A 16,590-nucleotide genomic window follows, 5' to 3' on the forward strand; every position below is an offset into this window, starting at 1 on the left:
TATTCTCTTAAGCACATTTATTAAGTATCTACATGGTACTAGACTTCATGCTAGATACTGAGGATATAGAGATTAATCAATGATGCTCCTGACTTCATGGAGCACACAGTCTAGTCATGCAACCTAATCAACACTGCTGGGTTGTATTGTGTCCCCTTAAATCCATGTCCTCCTCAGAGTGTGGTGTACTAAACCTCAGAGTGTGACTTTATTTGGAAATAGAATCTTTGCAAGTGTAATTGAGTCAGAGGTCACACCACAGGAAAGGTAGCCATGTGAGGACAGAGGCATATTGGAGCCGCCACAAACCAAGGAAAGCCAAGGACTGCTGGCAACCATCACTAGCTAGGAAAAGCCTGGGAAGGATGGTCCCCAAGAGCCTTCAGAGAGCATGGCCTGCACACGCCTTGACTTTAGATTGCTAGCCTGTTGAACTTTTAAATAATACATTTCTGTTGCTTGAAGTCATCCAGTTTGTAGTAATTGGTTAATGTCAGCCCTTGTAAACTGTTACAGATACTTACCTTTTTTGATATGTCTACCCTAACCACCAAATGATTCTCTTCTCTCCCTTTTTCTTTAGTAAAATCATTTCATTCAAATCGGAAAAACTTTCTTGATTTACCTGATAAGAGGCTAATGTCCAAAATATGTAAAGAACTGACACAACTCAACACCAACACAACAAATAATCTGTTTTAAAAATGGGCATAGGACCTAAATAGCTTTCCAAAGAAGACATAGAAATGGCCAACAGGCACATGATAAGATGCTCAATGTCACTAATCAACAGAAATGCAAATCAAAACTACAATGAGAAAACATCTCACGCCAATCAGAGTGGCTAATGTCAACATGAAAATAAATAACAAGTGTTGGTGAGGATATGGAGAAAAGGAAACCCTTGTACACTGGTGGTGAAATTGTAAATTGGTATAGCCACAATGGAAAAGACTATGGGAATTTCTCAAAAAACTAAATATAGAAATACCATACAACCTAGTAATTCCACCGCTGGGTATTTACTCAAAGAAAACAAAATCACCAATTTTGAAAGATATATGCACCCCTGTGATTATTGCAGCATTATTCACCATAGCCAACACATGGCAGCAACCTAAGTGCCCATCAGTAGATGAGTGGATAAAGAACAGGTGGTACATATACACAATAGAATATTACTTAGCCATAAACAAGACTGAAATCTTGCCATTTATGAAAATGTGAATAAACTTAGAAGGTATTATGCTAAGTGAAATAAGTCAAACAGAGAAAGAAAAATACCATATGATTTAATTTATATGTAGAATCTTAAAAGAGAAAACAAATGAACAAATAAAACAGAAATAGATACAAAGACTAATGGTTGCTATAGGTGAGGGGAGTTGAGGAAATACGTGAAATAGGTGAAGGAGAAAAAAATTTAGTGAGAATATATGAATCTTGATCTGGGGTATGGTTACATGTATACACTTGTCAAAATTTCATTGAGCTGTATATACATGTCAAAATTCAGTGCACTAAGCCTTGTGCATTTTATTATATGTACCTCAATAAAAAGATAAAATTTTAAGTAGGAAAAGTTTTCAACAAGTGGTCTGTTACCAATTAATTTGAGATGCTCAATGTAGACTCTTTTTTTCATTCATCAGGTCCTTTGTCTTCATTTAGGATTGATGTTCTCTTTTTAAAGTACATTTATGAAATTGCAGTGTGCTGAAAATAAAGGCTAGCAGTAGAGGACTTACTAGAAGCTGAAGGCTTTTTTACCAAAGTGTAAGCAAACATTTTGTAATTCTTCCCTGAATTTCAAATACTTTTTGTGAGATGCAAAGATGGAAGGAAAATGGTATCAGCGTTTCTTGAAGTAAAATGAAATTTTGACTTGGCTATGTGTTAATAAACAGAAGGCAGCTAAGCCATGTTTCTTTTATCTACACAAAATGAATGGCATTCCAATCAATAGATCCAACAGCAAAAAGCAAGCCCTGGTAGTACAGCTGCCAATGTCAAATATAGTAAGTACTCAAGGATACATTGGCAGGGACAAGTTTTGTGCAAATGTTTCATGAAAAGCAAATTCTCGTGGTAATTGTTGGTGACCATGGAGATCATGTTATAAATTAACATTGTACGGTTATTGATTTGAAGGTAGGAAATGCATTTATTCTAAAAGCTCATTACCTAGCAACCACTGAGGCAGAGTCACCCAATCAGAAATAGCCTTTCTCATGGAACTATGGAGGTTAAATCACATATTATGTTTTGTGCATTTTTTTAAATTCAAAAATAGGTCTGCATAGAAAAGAATTTTCATAGCCATTACTTTTCAAACCTGTTCAAACTAGGTTCTTTTGTGAAGAAGAGCACAGAGCACAAGATGTGTTAGGGTGCTTGGGAAATAGAAAAAAAAATTACTTGCACAGGTGAGATAATTTTCATTTTTTCTTCAGAGGAGAGCCTTCTTTCTTCCTTCCCTACGTTCTCCCTCATTCTCTCTCTCACTTTCTCTTCTTTCAGGATTACCCATGTATAAAATTTGTATATATACAGACCTATCCAAGCAACACAACCTATTCTCATGTGACATTTCTTTTAAAACATTTCTTCCTGAAATATTGTCCTAAGATAATGATGCCCAACATTAATCAAAAAATCCCCCTTGATGTGAAACAAAAATGTAACTGGGCTCTCCTTGGGTAAATGATCTCACGGAAACAGTGTTGTGAGGTGCAAGTCCGATTCACTTGTTCATTCATGGAGTTCATAGTAACTCACAGGGAAACAGTGTTCTTCAATGTAAATGCTTGTACATCCACTTTTAGATTCTACTACTTTTCTATCCCATTTCAATATGGTGGAAATGATCTGATGCCCTGTATAAAGTGGAGGTTTTCTTGGAGGTAGTGGTGACATCTATCTTTAAAAATCTATTATAATAGCCTATCGTATGCAAACCCTTGTTATTTAAAAAAAATACTTGCTAAAAATAAGGATAAATTGAACTTTCACACTAAAACTAGGAAGGTAAAATAATCAAAGATCTTGACCTTCTTTACATAATACCCTATATAATTCTTAATCATGTTTGTGTAGTTCTGATTACATCTCAAAGAAGAGAATGGATACTCACAAGAAAATATGTTAATTCTACCCTAATGCTTTCTAGGGAAATAATTACATGAACCATATATGTAACTATATCCCGAACCCTTAGAATTATTTGTAAGTGTACAAGTCATAAATCTCTCAAAAGTTTAATTTTTTATCTGTGTGGATTTGCTTAGTACAGCTTTAATCATGTTTCCTATTGAGTGTCTGCATGAATGCTGACGTGCTTGGAGGATTTGGCATGACTATTTTAGTCATTATTTATTAAGCTGGTAAAGTTAAATTTATAACCATGTAACCAATGAGTGAATGCTATACTCCTCAGTTCCTGTCTTCTGTTTGGCACACTAAAGTCCAAGGCTCTGTTGAGGTGGATTGTAAATAATGTATCTATACATTTGCTTAACTAGAAAAATGATGTATATAACTGGGCTTAAGATATTTAGCAGGCACTGTGATGTGTTCTAGGACTCGTTCATGAACAAATATTTATTGAATGCCTACTAAGGACCAGGCATTGGGGATTTAGCAGTAAACAAAACAAAAATCCTGCCTTTGTGGAGCACTAATTCCATAACGAGTTTAATTACAAAATTACAAACTAAATATTTAATGAGAATTGTGTAGAAGATTGAACAATATAACTGGATTTTTTTATTGAAGATTTATGTACAGTGTAATAGTACAGTTAGCAAGGGACAATTTAATGAATTTTGATAAATATATCTATATCTATACAATCACAACAGGAATCAAACTATGACTTTCCATCACCCCAGAAAGTTCCGTTATGCTCCTTCCATGACTCACATAAGGATTCACTTCTTATTTCTATGACCAAAGATTGCTTTTTCTTGTTCTTAGATTTTATATAAATGAAATTATAAAGTATATACTCTTAGGTCTTGCTGCTTTCACTTGGCATAGGATTTTGAGTTTCGTTCATGTTATTGTATCAGTGGTATCTTCCTTTTAATTGCCGAGTATGAGTTCATTGTATGAATATATCACAGTTTGTCTATTCAAATATTGATGGACTTAGGGTTGTTTGCAGTTTTAGGTTCTTTAGAACGAAGCTAATGTAAACAATCTTGTAGAAATCTTTTCTATACAAGTTTATTGTCAGATATGTGTACTGTGTACATTTTCTATCAGACTGAAGTTTCCATTTTCATTTTCTAAACATGTCTTTTCGTGAGCAGTTTTAAATTTTGATGAAGCCAATTTGTCAGTTTTTTTATGATTGGTGCTTTTTGTCTCATCTTTTCTAAAGCTTTACCTTCTTAAGAGTCACAAATAAATTCTGTTTTCCTCTAGAAGCTTTAAAATTATAGCTTTGGTTTTAGGTCTAGGAATAATTTCAAGTTAATTTTTCTGTGAGGTAGAGGTTGAGTTCTATTTTTTTCTCCATGTATTTATCCAGTAATTACTACACAATTTTTTGAAAAGACTATCCTTTTCCTATTGAATTACCTTGGAGCATTTGTCAAAATCAGTTGACCATACATGTTTCTAGACTATTTCTGAACTCTCTATTCTGTTCTATTGATCTATTCTTTAATCTTTACACAATACCATACTAAAGTTTATAGTAAATTTTGAAATCAGGTAGTATGAGTCCAAATCTTTTTCTTGTTTTTTCAAGGTAGTTTTAGCTATTCTAGGCCCTTTCCATGTACATTTAAGAATTAACTTTGTGATTTCTACTTTAAAAATCTTATTGGCATTTTGTTGAAATTGTGTTGAATCAATTTAACAAAACTGAACTGTAGTGGTCAACATAAGGAGAATTTACATTTCAACAATATTCAGTCTCCCGGTCCATAAACATGGTTTCTCCATTTATTTAGGTCTTCTATTTCTCTCAGAACTGATGTGAAGTCTTGCACATCCTTTGTTAAATATATTCCTAACTTTCTATATTTCTTGAGGCTATGTTTAAATAGAATTATTTTAAATTTCATTTTTTAATTATTTGCTGTTGATATATGAAAATTTTATTGAATTTTGTATATTGAGTATCCTGAGAACTTACAAAATATATTCAGTAGCTTGGTTTTAGAAATTTCTTAGGGTTTTCCTGTGTAAATAAATATATAGTCTGTAAATAAATACAGACCCAATTTTGTTACTGGATTTTCAAAATCTTATTAGGAAACACAATGTTGAGATAAAATTTACTAATAATATGAGTATAAACATGAGCCACCAATGCTTTAGCATTTTAAGGTCACATATTGAATCTGATAAAGATTTGTTTTTTTAATCCTTTTTAACCTGGACCAATTCTGTCCATTAGAAATACAACGGGAAATCTTTTCTCTAGTTAGCCACATTTAAAAAAGTAAATAGAAATAGATATAATTAATTTTAATAGTATATTTTGTTTAACTTAATGTATCGAAATATTATCATTTCAACATATAATATAAAAATTATGAGATATTTTATAGTGTTGTCTTTAGAATTCAATCTTTGAAATCCAGTGTGTATTTTATGCTTATAGCACATCTCAATTTAGGTTAGGCACGTTTTGAGTTCTCAGTAGCCACATAGGGCTGGCAGCTTTCATACTGAATGGTACAGATCTAGAGGATGAAAAGCAAGTAATATAAACAAGTAACTTGTAGTGGAATAACTACTATATATCTTGTCCTGCTACAAATGCCAGAAGCTAATAAGATACCTTTGAAACTTTACATTCTTAAGGCACATATTTTAACACCTAGCACACTTTTCATTATAAGTAATATTTTAGGAAAGTGATGGTGATGATTAAGCCCCAAGCTCTAAAGCTTAACTTCCTAAACTTTTCTTATCTTGCGTTCATCATTTGCTGTGTGGTCTTGAACAAGGTCCTTATTCTCTTTTGTCTTAGTTGTTTCATCTGTAAAATGAGGGTAATGATATTAACTATCATGAAGGGTTGCTGAGAGTTAAATAGAACTTCTAAAGATTAGTTAAACTAGTTAAATGAAATCAAACAGTGCCAGTTACAAAGTGAGCTCTCAAGGAAGGTTAGCAATGAGTATCTGTGTGAGTGTGTGTGTGTGTGTGTCGGAAAGACCTTAAATATGATCTAGGTAAAATTGATCCAGTGGCAAGTTGTGTACATTTATGTCCCTTTTGGTTGTCTTATGGTTAAACTAAACCATGTATATCAGGTTGATATATGAAAGTGGAATAATTTGGAAGCATGACATTTATGGAGAAAAATCATGAGGAAAATGTCTGTGGAACTAACCAAAGAGACAGCTGCCTAGTCTGGGCAGCCAAGAGAGGCTCCATCTAGGGATCTCCAAATCACTTTGTATTTGGAGCTGAATGGACTTTTCAGACATTTTCTATAGATATATTTGCTCTAATTTCTATTTCTGGTCCCAAGCTGCCAGTAACCTCTGCTGGCTCTGTTGACAGCTGGCAGCTCACTAGCTCAGTAACTTAAGTCAAATTACCTTTTTCTCTTTGTTTTAATAACTATTCTCTTCTCTTTTCCTCCTAGAAGCCAGAGAAAGGACAGAGAGAAAAAAAAGAAGCCCATCAGAGGCAAAGTCTTAGATTTTTGAAAGAATCTATTTTGGAATCGCTTTAAAATCCATTCATTTTGATGAATATAATCTAGTGTGTGTCTGGAGCCAGTCCAGTGAATTTGTGAAGATTCTCAGCTTCATCTCAATACTCTCAGAGAGACAATAATTCTGTACTTCGGCAGCATAATGAGATTTATTTGCACAACTTCCATGAGTGTATCTATAGAATGTGCTTGTGGGGGAGAGGGGTTATTCAAGTGCTATCATCTGACTTCTGCTTTCAGTAAATGTTTGCTATTTGAGATATTTTTCTATGTATGTGTCTCTTAGAGTTTCTTTGCTTTGTGATATGTTCTCCTCTTGGGAGTCTGGCAGTGTAAGTGGTTGACAAAAAAAAAGGTAATAAATCTAAGGTTAATAGGGCTCTAGACAGCAAAGTACATAGAATAAGGAGTCTCACTAGCTGCAGAGTATTGTTGAAGAAGGAACTGTCATCAGAAGTCTGATTATTACAAAAAAAAAACACAAACAGGACAAAGCTCAGAAAAATTCCAGGCTAGTTTTAAATTCACTGAAGTAATATTTCACATCAGCATATACCTCTGGGATTTGAAGGTGAGAGAAAGGAGTCAAGGAAGGATACAGTTCTCTGTGGGGGTCTCAGCTTGACTTGGGCTTTGAGGTAGTTCAGGTGGAATACCTGGAGGGGGCGAAGTACACAGGGATGGAGAATATTAAAGCTCTGATACATACTGTACCTTTAATGTTTGCACAAAATCTAGCATGGTGGAACCTCATGCACTGTATGATAATTTGCCACTAACAGTGCTTTTGGAGCTCAGATTCATTCCCTACCTAAAGGGAAATCAGGTACACTTAAATATTAAATGCTTGTAGTTACACAGCATAGGGGAGGTGCCTGTGGGAAGGAGTTCTGCTCACACGGATCCTCAGGCAGGAGCTGGGTGTGGGGTCAGTGACTGCTAACAGCTCCATGGCGGCCACCACTTTGTATTTCCTCAGTGAGTTCCTCAGGTAGGGCGAGGGAGATGTGTTACTGTGGTTGTGGAGGAGATTTGCTAACAGGGACAGGGGTGCTTTTCTCTAAGATCTGCACAAAGACTCTGTGGCGGGGGTGAAGAAAAGATTTCCTCATAGCAAAAACAGTAAGGGCCTGAAACATCATTATACATTTGAGGAGTGGAATAGGGAAAGCTAGCTTAAAGCATACAGCTGACAGAGGTGCACAATGCTCAAGAAACTAGGCTGTCTCTGCCTTATAACACGGCCATTAGTTTCTCTCAAAATCAAGTAAACTATCTCTTGAAGCATGTATTTCTTACATTGGAAAGAGAAAAGGATCTCATTTAAAAATAATATGTCAGGAATTTTTAAGCCTCCCATGCAAACTGGGAGCCTTATGCAAACATTTATTGTCTAGACAATTTGTGCCAAGTTATTTTCTAGGTACAGCAGGGGTGTCTAAACAAGTAGGGGTCAAATATTGCAGCAATCCCATCCAGCAACAGCTCATTGACTCCTCCTGCATGTCTGGCTTTGTCTAAGTCACAGGTCCATGTGAGTGGGGGTGTCTTGCCAATGGGTTTCAGCCCTGAGCAAGTTCGCTATGGATTCAATGTGACAAAAGAAAATGATAGCAAAAGTTCTTTGGGGTGAAAGGGTTTATTACACAGCTTTTTCTCCTGGCGGTAGGTTGAGCACTAGCATCTCTGCCTCTGCCCAAAGCACTGGGCCAAGCTCTCTGTATAGTGCAATAGCAGCTTATTGTCTAAAGGTGTGGAAGCGGTAGCCTAGCAACAGGCCAGTTACATCATCAGGTGGTTTGAGTTCAGTGAGGATCCTGGCCATAGGAACCCCAACTTCCCCACACTCCACCCCTCCAGGATTCTCACCTTACAATCTACATGCTTTCAATCTTCTGCAGTGGTCCCTGTGCGAGAAGGCTGGAGCACTGGAACCACATTCCACAACAGCAATAGAAGATACCAACTTAGAGATAATAACAAAAATTAAGATACAACAAGATTTTGATACAGGTAACAAAAATTATGATAATAACCCTCAAGTCAGATGAAGTTCCCAATTCACAAAGACTTTAGGGGGGATAAGACACATGTTTTAATGTCACCAACATATGCAAATTTTGTTCATTAGGTAGTATGCATGCAAGAGAGTGGTCCTGTGATAGGACTGTAGCAGGAAGGGGGTCCCTTCCAGGTCTAGTATACCATACCTTTACTCCTTTCCCCATGGGGGTTACTGAAGGGTCTATATAAAGTGCTACTGGAGGTGCATGCATGGGCCATAATGATAAAACAAAACTCCCTGGTAAGATGCTCCCACCTTCTGGCTGTTCGGGATATAGTACTGTGACCTTTGGCGGCCACTCTACTGTTATTCCAGGAATACACAGGAGGCCAGCTTCCAGGCCTTGAACCCAAGGTGCCAGGAGAGCCAGCCATCATGATCCATGTGTCGAAAGGTCCAAGGCCATGTCCACTCAATGGAGCCTCCAGGGTTTAGGGCAGTTGGTGCTGGCAGCAAGATACTATTCTGGTGGCCAAACCTCGGCTTCAGTGATTCTTCCTTGCTTTGTACTTGCAGTTGTTTAGGGGTGGCAGCCATATGTGTTAACATGTCTATGGGGCTCAGGGCTCCCTTTTGGGGTCTCTCGTTCAAACACCGTAGCATGGTCCATAAGTGGACTGACCATCCCCATAGACTATTGGTATCTGACTTTAGTCCGGATTTTAACAAGCCATTGTGCCTCTCTATCATGCCTGCTGTGGTAGGATTGTATGGCACATGAAACTTCCATTTGATTCCCAGCTGTCATACCCATTCTTGCAGTGCATGTCCAGCAAAATGGGTGCCCTGGTCACTCTCAATCACCTGTGGTTGGCCATAGGCAGCAAAGAGATGCTCCAGGTCTCTTTTGGTCATCTGGTGGTCTGCACAATGGGTAGGAAAACCAACCAGAAGTCCAGTAGCTGTGTCCACACAAGTCATGGCATACTGATATCCTTCTGACACAGGTAAAGGCCCAATATAGTCTATCTGCTACCTGACGAGGGGTATAGACCCCTTAGCTATTGTCCCATGTTGCTGTGGAACTCGGTGTAAGTCCCTTTTGGAGCCCACAACACACTCCTGCCGGGCTGTACTAACTTCTTCAAAGGTCAAAGGCAGGCCCCATAGATGGGCTACAGTCCACATTGTCTTTTGCCCCATATGCAACAAATGCTGATGTAACCATTGGGCTACATCAGAAGCAGGTTTTCCTTATAACCAATGTATCTGGGCCAATTTATCTGCTTCATCATTTCCTGGGGATGCCAGTGGCAAATGACCTGTCACATGGTATACTGTAATTATTTTAGTCTGACCACAGGCCCATAAGTCTTGCCACAGTTCTTGCCCCAAAGGGGTCCATGCACAACCAGCCATTTGGCATGGTACCAGGTTGGTAGCCACAAAGTCAAGCCCCAATAGACAGCCCAGCTGTCAGTACAGACAACTGTAGGGAAGGGCTCCTGGCTGATCACAAGCCACACAACCCACAACTCTGCCCACTGGCTGCTCTTCCCCTCACCATCTTCCATCCATATTGTCTCAGTCTTAGGATGGAAAGTTATGGCCCTCCATTTTGAGATGCCTACTGCTGGAACCATCTGTGTACCATGGATCTTCTGATATAGGAGCTCTTCCCTCCCGATAGGGAGTCTCTGCTACTAATGGTTCAAAAGCAAGTTCTTCCTGCTTTCACTAGTATTTGTCACCGGCCCCAGTAAGCATTGGAGTTCTTCATTCAAGGGGCTACTAGAGAGGGCATTATGCTATTGTAGGTAAGCATCCCACTTGGCTAGTGTGGGTGTTTGTGCCACACTACTCCTTGGCTTTTGGGTCAGTCTCGTATCTACCCCAACATGGGATAGGTGGTTATTACCTCTATTGGGACAATTCCAGTGGTGGGTTCTATAGCCAGCAAGGCAGGATACATGGCAGCCAGTTGTTTTTCTATCAAAGTGTATCCTACCTCTGCCCCTTTCCAGAGTTGTGACTAGAATTCAATAGGTTGGTGAGTTCGTTCAAGCTGCTGCCAGAGACCCCAGCCATAACCGTCTTCAGTGACATGAATGTCCAGCTCACAGGGCCTTGATGGGTCTATCACACTCAAAGCCAGCATGGCCTTGACTGCCTGTTTTGCTGCAGCAAAGGCAGATGGCATGTCTCATCCCAGTCCCACTTGACACCCTTTCATACCAACTGGTATAAGGGCTTCAGAATTTGTGCCAAGTGTGGGATAAACACACCCCAGTAGCCTAGAAGACCCAAAAACTCCTGTAGCAATGCTACAGTTGTAGTGGTAGGAAAGGCCTGGACTTTATCTATAATTGCTTCTGGTATAACTTTGGTCTTACCCAACCAGATGACCCTCAAGAATTTGACAGACAAACCAGGTCCCTGAACCTTAGTTCTATTCATAACTTTCTCCTGTAAATGTTGCAGCAGTCTAGGTGCTACACCTTCTAGATCTGAAAGAGAATCAGACATGAGAATGATATCATCAATATAATGGTAGAGCCACACCATTGGCGGTCCTGGGCTACAAGTCCATGACAGATAGTGGGACTGTGGAGGTATCCCTGTGGAAGGATGGTTAAAGTCCTTTGCTGTAGTTTCCACATGAAGGCAAACTGTTCCTGACTTTCCTGTTCAATGTCAATGGAAAAGAAGGCATTAGCAAGATCTACCACATAATGGTATGTTCCTAGTTCATGGCTGAGGGTATTCATCAGGCCTGCAATAGAGGGGATGGCAGCATGCATAGAAGGTATAACTTTATTCAGTTTTCTGTAATTCAGTCATCTGGTTTTTTACTGGCCACAGTGGGGAATTGAAAGGACTATGGGTGGGCTTTATAATACCCACCTTTTCCAGCTCCTGTAGAGTTTCTCCAATCTCTTTAAGTCCTCCAGGCAGTTTGTATTGTTTGGTATTAGTCACTCACTGAGGCAAGAGGAAAAGCTGCAGGTGGGTGACTAGCATGTCCCCTCAGAACTGTCTTCACCACACATACTCTCAGTCTGAACTCACCTTCAGTGGTCTGCAACCATAGACCCTGCAGGATATCAATCCCCAAAATATACTCAGGAATAGGAAATATATACACAGTATACTATTTTGGGGGTAGATCCCCTATTCCTAACAGGATTTGGGCTTGTTTCACTCTGATAGCCTTATCCCCATATCCAGCTATGACAGTGGGGGTCCCGGGGAACTGCTCAGGGTTACCATGAATCAGTGAACATTCAGCCCCTGTGTCCACCAGAGCCAGGATGCATTGTATGTTCACTGGGGACCAATGGATAGCTATTTCAATATGTAGCCTCTGGTCCCTCTGTGGTCCCTCAGGACAGTTACCTCGACCTTCCCCTCAGTCAAACCATGTTCCCCAATCATCTTCCCATGTGGGCTCATGTGAGGTTGGCTCACTCTCCAGCAGGAAGTCTTGCAAACACACAGGCCAGACTCGTGGCTCTGTCTCTGACCTCTGCCTCTTTGGTCTTAATGGCTGGAACTGCTGCTCTGGTTTCAGCTGCTGCCATAGCTCCAGCAAGATCCTATTTGACTTGCCATCTAATTTCCTTCCATCTGCTCCTGCCTGTATTAAATCAGCTCACATCTGGGTCCTCATAACCTTCATGGGGCTCTTTAAATTCTTCTTGTGAGTAGCAGATCTTATTTTTTTCTGGGTTCTCATTGCTTCAGCTTTTCAAATCTGCTACTGTATGTGTCACCTCACTTATGGGATGCCCTAAGTGAGGGGAAAGAATGGCCACTAGAGACCCAAAGAGGGAGGTGGGGAGCTATTTGAAGCACAATATTTCCTATCCCAGTAGTGAAAATCTGTTCATCCGGGCCATAATTCTCTGGACTATAGATGGCATTTCTTATGCCTAGCTCTCATAACACCTGTTGGAGCTCAGCATATGTCTGCCTTCTAACAGGAGAGGATGGCAGATCACCCTGATTGGGCCACACAGCACAAAGTGCAGCCATAAGCCAATCGAGGAGGGAATGACTCCCTGGGGTCCAATGTGCATTTTGTAATCGCTGCCTCAAGTGGGCTACACTGTCAGGGAAGACAGCTTTCCCATCTTTGATCCCGACAGAACAATCCCATCCACCCCTAAGTCCCACAGATGCAGGAGCCAAGCTGATATTGACTCCGAGGGCTTCTGCCTAAACCAGGAGCCCAAATCCACCAGCTTAGCCTTAGCATAGGGTGGACCATAGAGTGCTCCATGACCTGGGGAGGGGGCTGCACCTCTCCTTGGGGAACTTTCAGCTGCTGGGTCTTTATTTTCTTTACAACCACTGGGCATGCTTCCAATACAGGAGGGGTCAGTGCCCCGGGCACCACCCCTTCATCCTTCCCCAGCTCCTCCATTTCCGGGGCTGATGGCACCTCTCTCTCCCCTCCCCCGAGTGCCTCCTCTGCTACAACCTTTACCTTTTCTACCATGCCTTGCAGCAATGCTACCTCAGTCTTCAGAAGGTCTCTTACCTTCACCTCAATGCTTCGCAGCTGATGTTTTCATGCCACCTCCACCTGTGCGTCCCTCAGGAGTTCATCTTTTTCCTTGATGGTCTTTTCTTCCTTCAGAACACCTGGCAGCGCTGCCATCTCATTCTGTAAGGAATCGTTTACCTCTTCAATGGCACCTTGCTGCTGGCGTTCTCGTGCTGCTTTCTTTCACATCAATGCCATCTCTTTCTTCAGGAAATCCTCAGAAGTTTGCAACTCGTGTTCTCATGCCTCCAGTTCTTGGGTCTTTTTCAGAAGCATGACCTTCTCTTCTGTAGATTTTTTAATACTTTGAGAAGCAGCCAACCCACAGTCCCCACTGCCTCACGGGCATTCTGTCTCTCAAAAGACCTACTTACTATACCAAGGGCCCCCCCTACTGCCTCAGGTGTCACCTCCACTTGCCTCCAGTCCTGGGGTGGGGATCAGCACTCTAGGAGGCAAGCCACCTCAGACCACATACCCATTGGGGCACAATCCACTGTCTCCCTATTCACAGAGGCAGCCCGCTGAAGCACCCCTCCCATAAGGGCAGCCTCTCTTTTTCCTTGGTCAAGAGTGAACCCCGCCAACTTTGCCAATTGTCTTGCCAGTGGGTTTCAGCCCTGGGCAAGTTCACTATGGATTCAATGTGACCAAAGAAAATGACAGCAACCGTTCTTTGGGATGAAAGAGTTTATTACCCAGCTTTTTCTCCCCACGGTAGGTGGAGCGCTAGCATCTCTGCCTCCATCCAGAGCACTGGGCCGAGCTCTCTATATAGCACAATAGTAGCTTATTGCCTAAAGGTGTGGAAGTGGTAGCCTAGCAAGAGTCCAGTTACATCATCAGGTGGTTTAAGTTCAGTGAGGATCCTGGCCATAGGAACCCCAACTTCCCCACAGGGGGAGAGCAGAGAGGAAGACAGAGAATCCTTGGGAGTAGCTTTCCAGCCCCCATTCACCTTCTCTGGAATCCGCTGTGTAGCCTTGAGGAAAAGAGATAGAAAGGGAGAGTTTCATTGGGAGAGTGATTAAACACCTTAGCTCCTGTTAGTGCTCTACCTTACGCTGCCATTCAGGACTCTTTGCCCTTCTGTTCATTGAACACATCTGTTTTCTTGGACTCAATTTCCTTTTCTGTCTTATGAAAATTTGAATGGAAAGCTAGCTGTTATTTTTTGAGGGAGGTCTGACACTTAAAGGGAAATGAATAAATATTAAATTGTAGCAGAAATAATCCTTCTGTTCTAATTTCCATCTTCCTGTCTTGCATGTGTACAATTTTCTTGATACTCATTGTTTTGAGCTGCTTAACGTGTCCCTTCTCTTTTCTCTACCTTCTTTTTATAATTTTGTCTGCTTTCCTGGCCAAAATAATGATATTAGTGTAAATGAGTCCCAGTCATTTCTCTCATTTCTTCCTCTTATGCAAATCATGGTTCCATACTGTTGTACTGTGCACTGCATGGCAGGCATCACTCTCCATATGGCTAGTGTATTAGGTATTACTCTGTGATTCAGGGTTTTCCATATGCAACATAGCCTTTTCTACCTCAACCTCTATTGTCAAGTCCTCCCTACTTGAGACTCTTTAAATGCTCTATCTTTCTGATTCTCCTTGCTCACCTCATCTCTCCTATCCTCTTCCCTTTCAAACCTATCAAAGGCAGGAATGTCTCTCTCCTTGAACTTCCTACACTATTCAAGTACTTTATATGTGCTAACTCATTTAATACTGACCATTACCCTATGATATATATAGCCCTATAATCACCACTGATTTACAGACAGGAAATTAAGGTATAACAATCACATGGCTTTCTTAAATTCATGCTTCTAGTAGTAATGACAGCTCCAGGATTCAGACCTAGACAGTCTGGTTTTAGAATCCATGTTTTTAACCTTTATTCTATAAAGCCTACATATTGTCAGTGCTTTGTATCTACAGATAAAGATGTTTATGAAGATTTCCTTTACTGCTAGAAGCTTCTTGAGTTAGAGCCGCTGTTTGGTTTTCCTTGGCCACCCCATGTTGCCTAGCAGGGTGCCTTACACATTCCAGAAACTCAATAAATATTGGGTGAAAGATGATTCTCTTGTTTTGTTACTGCATCACTTTCTGTGAGTTGATTGTCCCTAAATTTAACCAAACAACATATTAGTTGATGGTCAATATATTGATTTATCAAAATCCTTATTAAGGATGGAATAAGCCATCTCCTTTATGTTTTCATGCTACCGCTCACCTCCTCCTGGCCAAAGAGCAAAGTGGCATTGGTTTGACATGACAAATTTTGTGGGTTGCTTTTAAACAACTTAATAACCTGCAGGATTTTACAAATTGATTTTTTTCTTAATGAATTGCCCCAGAAACATTCAAGTTTGTGAGTCAGACCAACTACTCCATAATTCATGATTTAGTCCTTGTGTTCCTCTGGTAGTGCAAGATGAACTGATTAATTTTTGGACATTTTGGCAAATCTGATCTGGATGACTAAGTCCCTGGCCTGTTTTAAATCCTATTTCTTAAGCCCTCTGGTAGGAATTATATTATGTCTCTGACAATAGTACCCTTTGTAATGAGAACTGAAACAAAACAGGCATTAAATATCCCCATGTTAACCAACCATTTTTCATTTCTCTTCTTACTATGATGAGTGTCTACCCTTTGTTTTCGCTGTATTTGAAATATATTTCCTGGTTGCTAAATGTTACATCCCTCCTTCTAAGTTGATTTTGTGTATTGGAAGTATATGCATAGTTTGAGACTTTGGCTAATAGAATTTGGATTCATTTATTTTTTGAAGGTTAAAGTTGGGGGTTATTTATTACAGCAGCACACCCCATGCAAGCATGACCTTTACCTTGCTTGTGAAGAAGGGCTGGCCAGACAGCAGTCTACTTAATCTTGCTTTGCTATGTCATGTAAGTGCCTGGGAAAAATTCTGGAGCCCATGATGTAGTTAAAATAAACTAATCTGTAATTCGAAGATGTTTCTCTCTTCCTGAAGACTATATTTCCAACAATTTTAAAGTGAGGCATTTATTTCTTCATTCATCCATTTAAAAAAATAAATATTTATTGACATCCTATCATGTGCTGGGCCAGGAGCTAGTTCCACAGGAGCATGTGAAAATGAACAAGAATTGAATCCTTGGGGAATTTAGTCTGGTGGAAGGACAGAGTCAAGTTGTGTATCAACAAAAATTTTAGATGTTTACAGAAAAAAGAATGACCAACTTCTTAGGGGGTTTAGAGAAGGTGAATTTTAAACCAGGTCTTCATGGCTAAAATGGAGTATGCAGGATAGAGATGAGGGAGAAGATAAAGAGGTTGGGTATGAAGGGGAGAGAG

Source organism: Manis pentadactyla, chromosome 4, assembly GCF_030020395.1.
Source record: "Manis pentadactyla isolate mManPen7 chromosome 4, mManPen7.hap1, whole genome shotgun sequence".
In the NCBI taxonomy this organism is placed as follows: Eukaryota; Metazoa; Chordata; class Mammalia; order Pholidota; family Manidae; genus Manis; species Manis pentadactyla.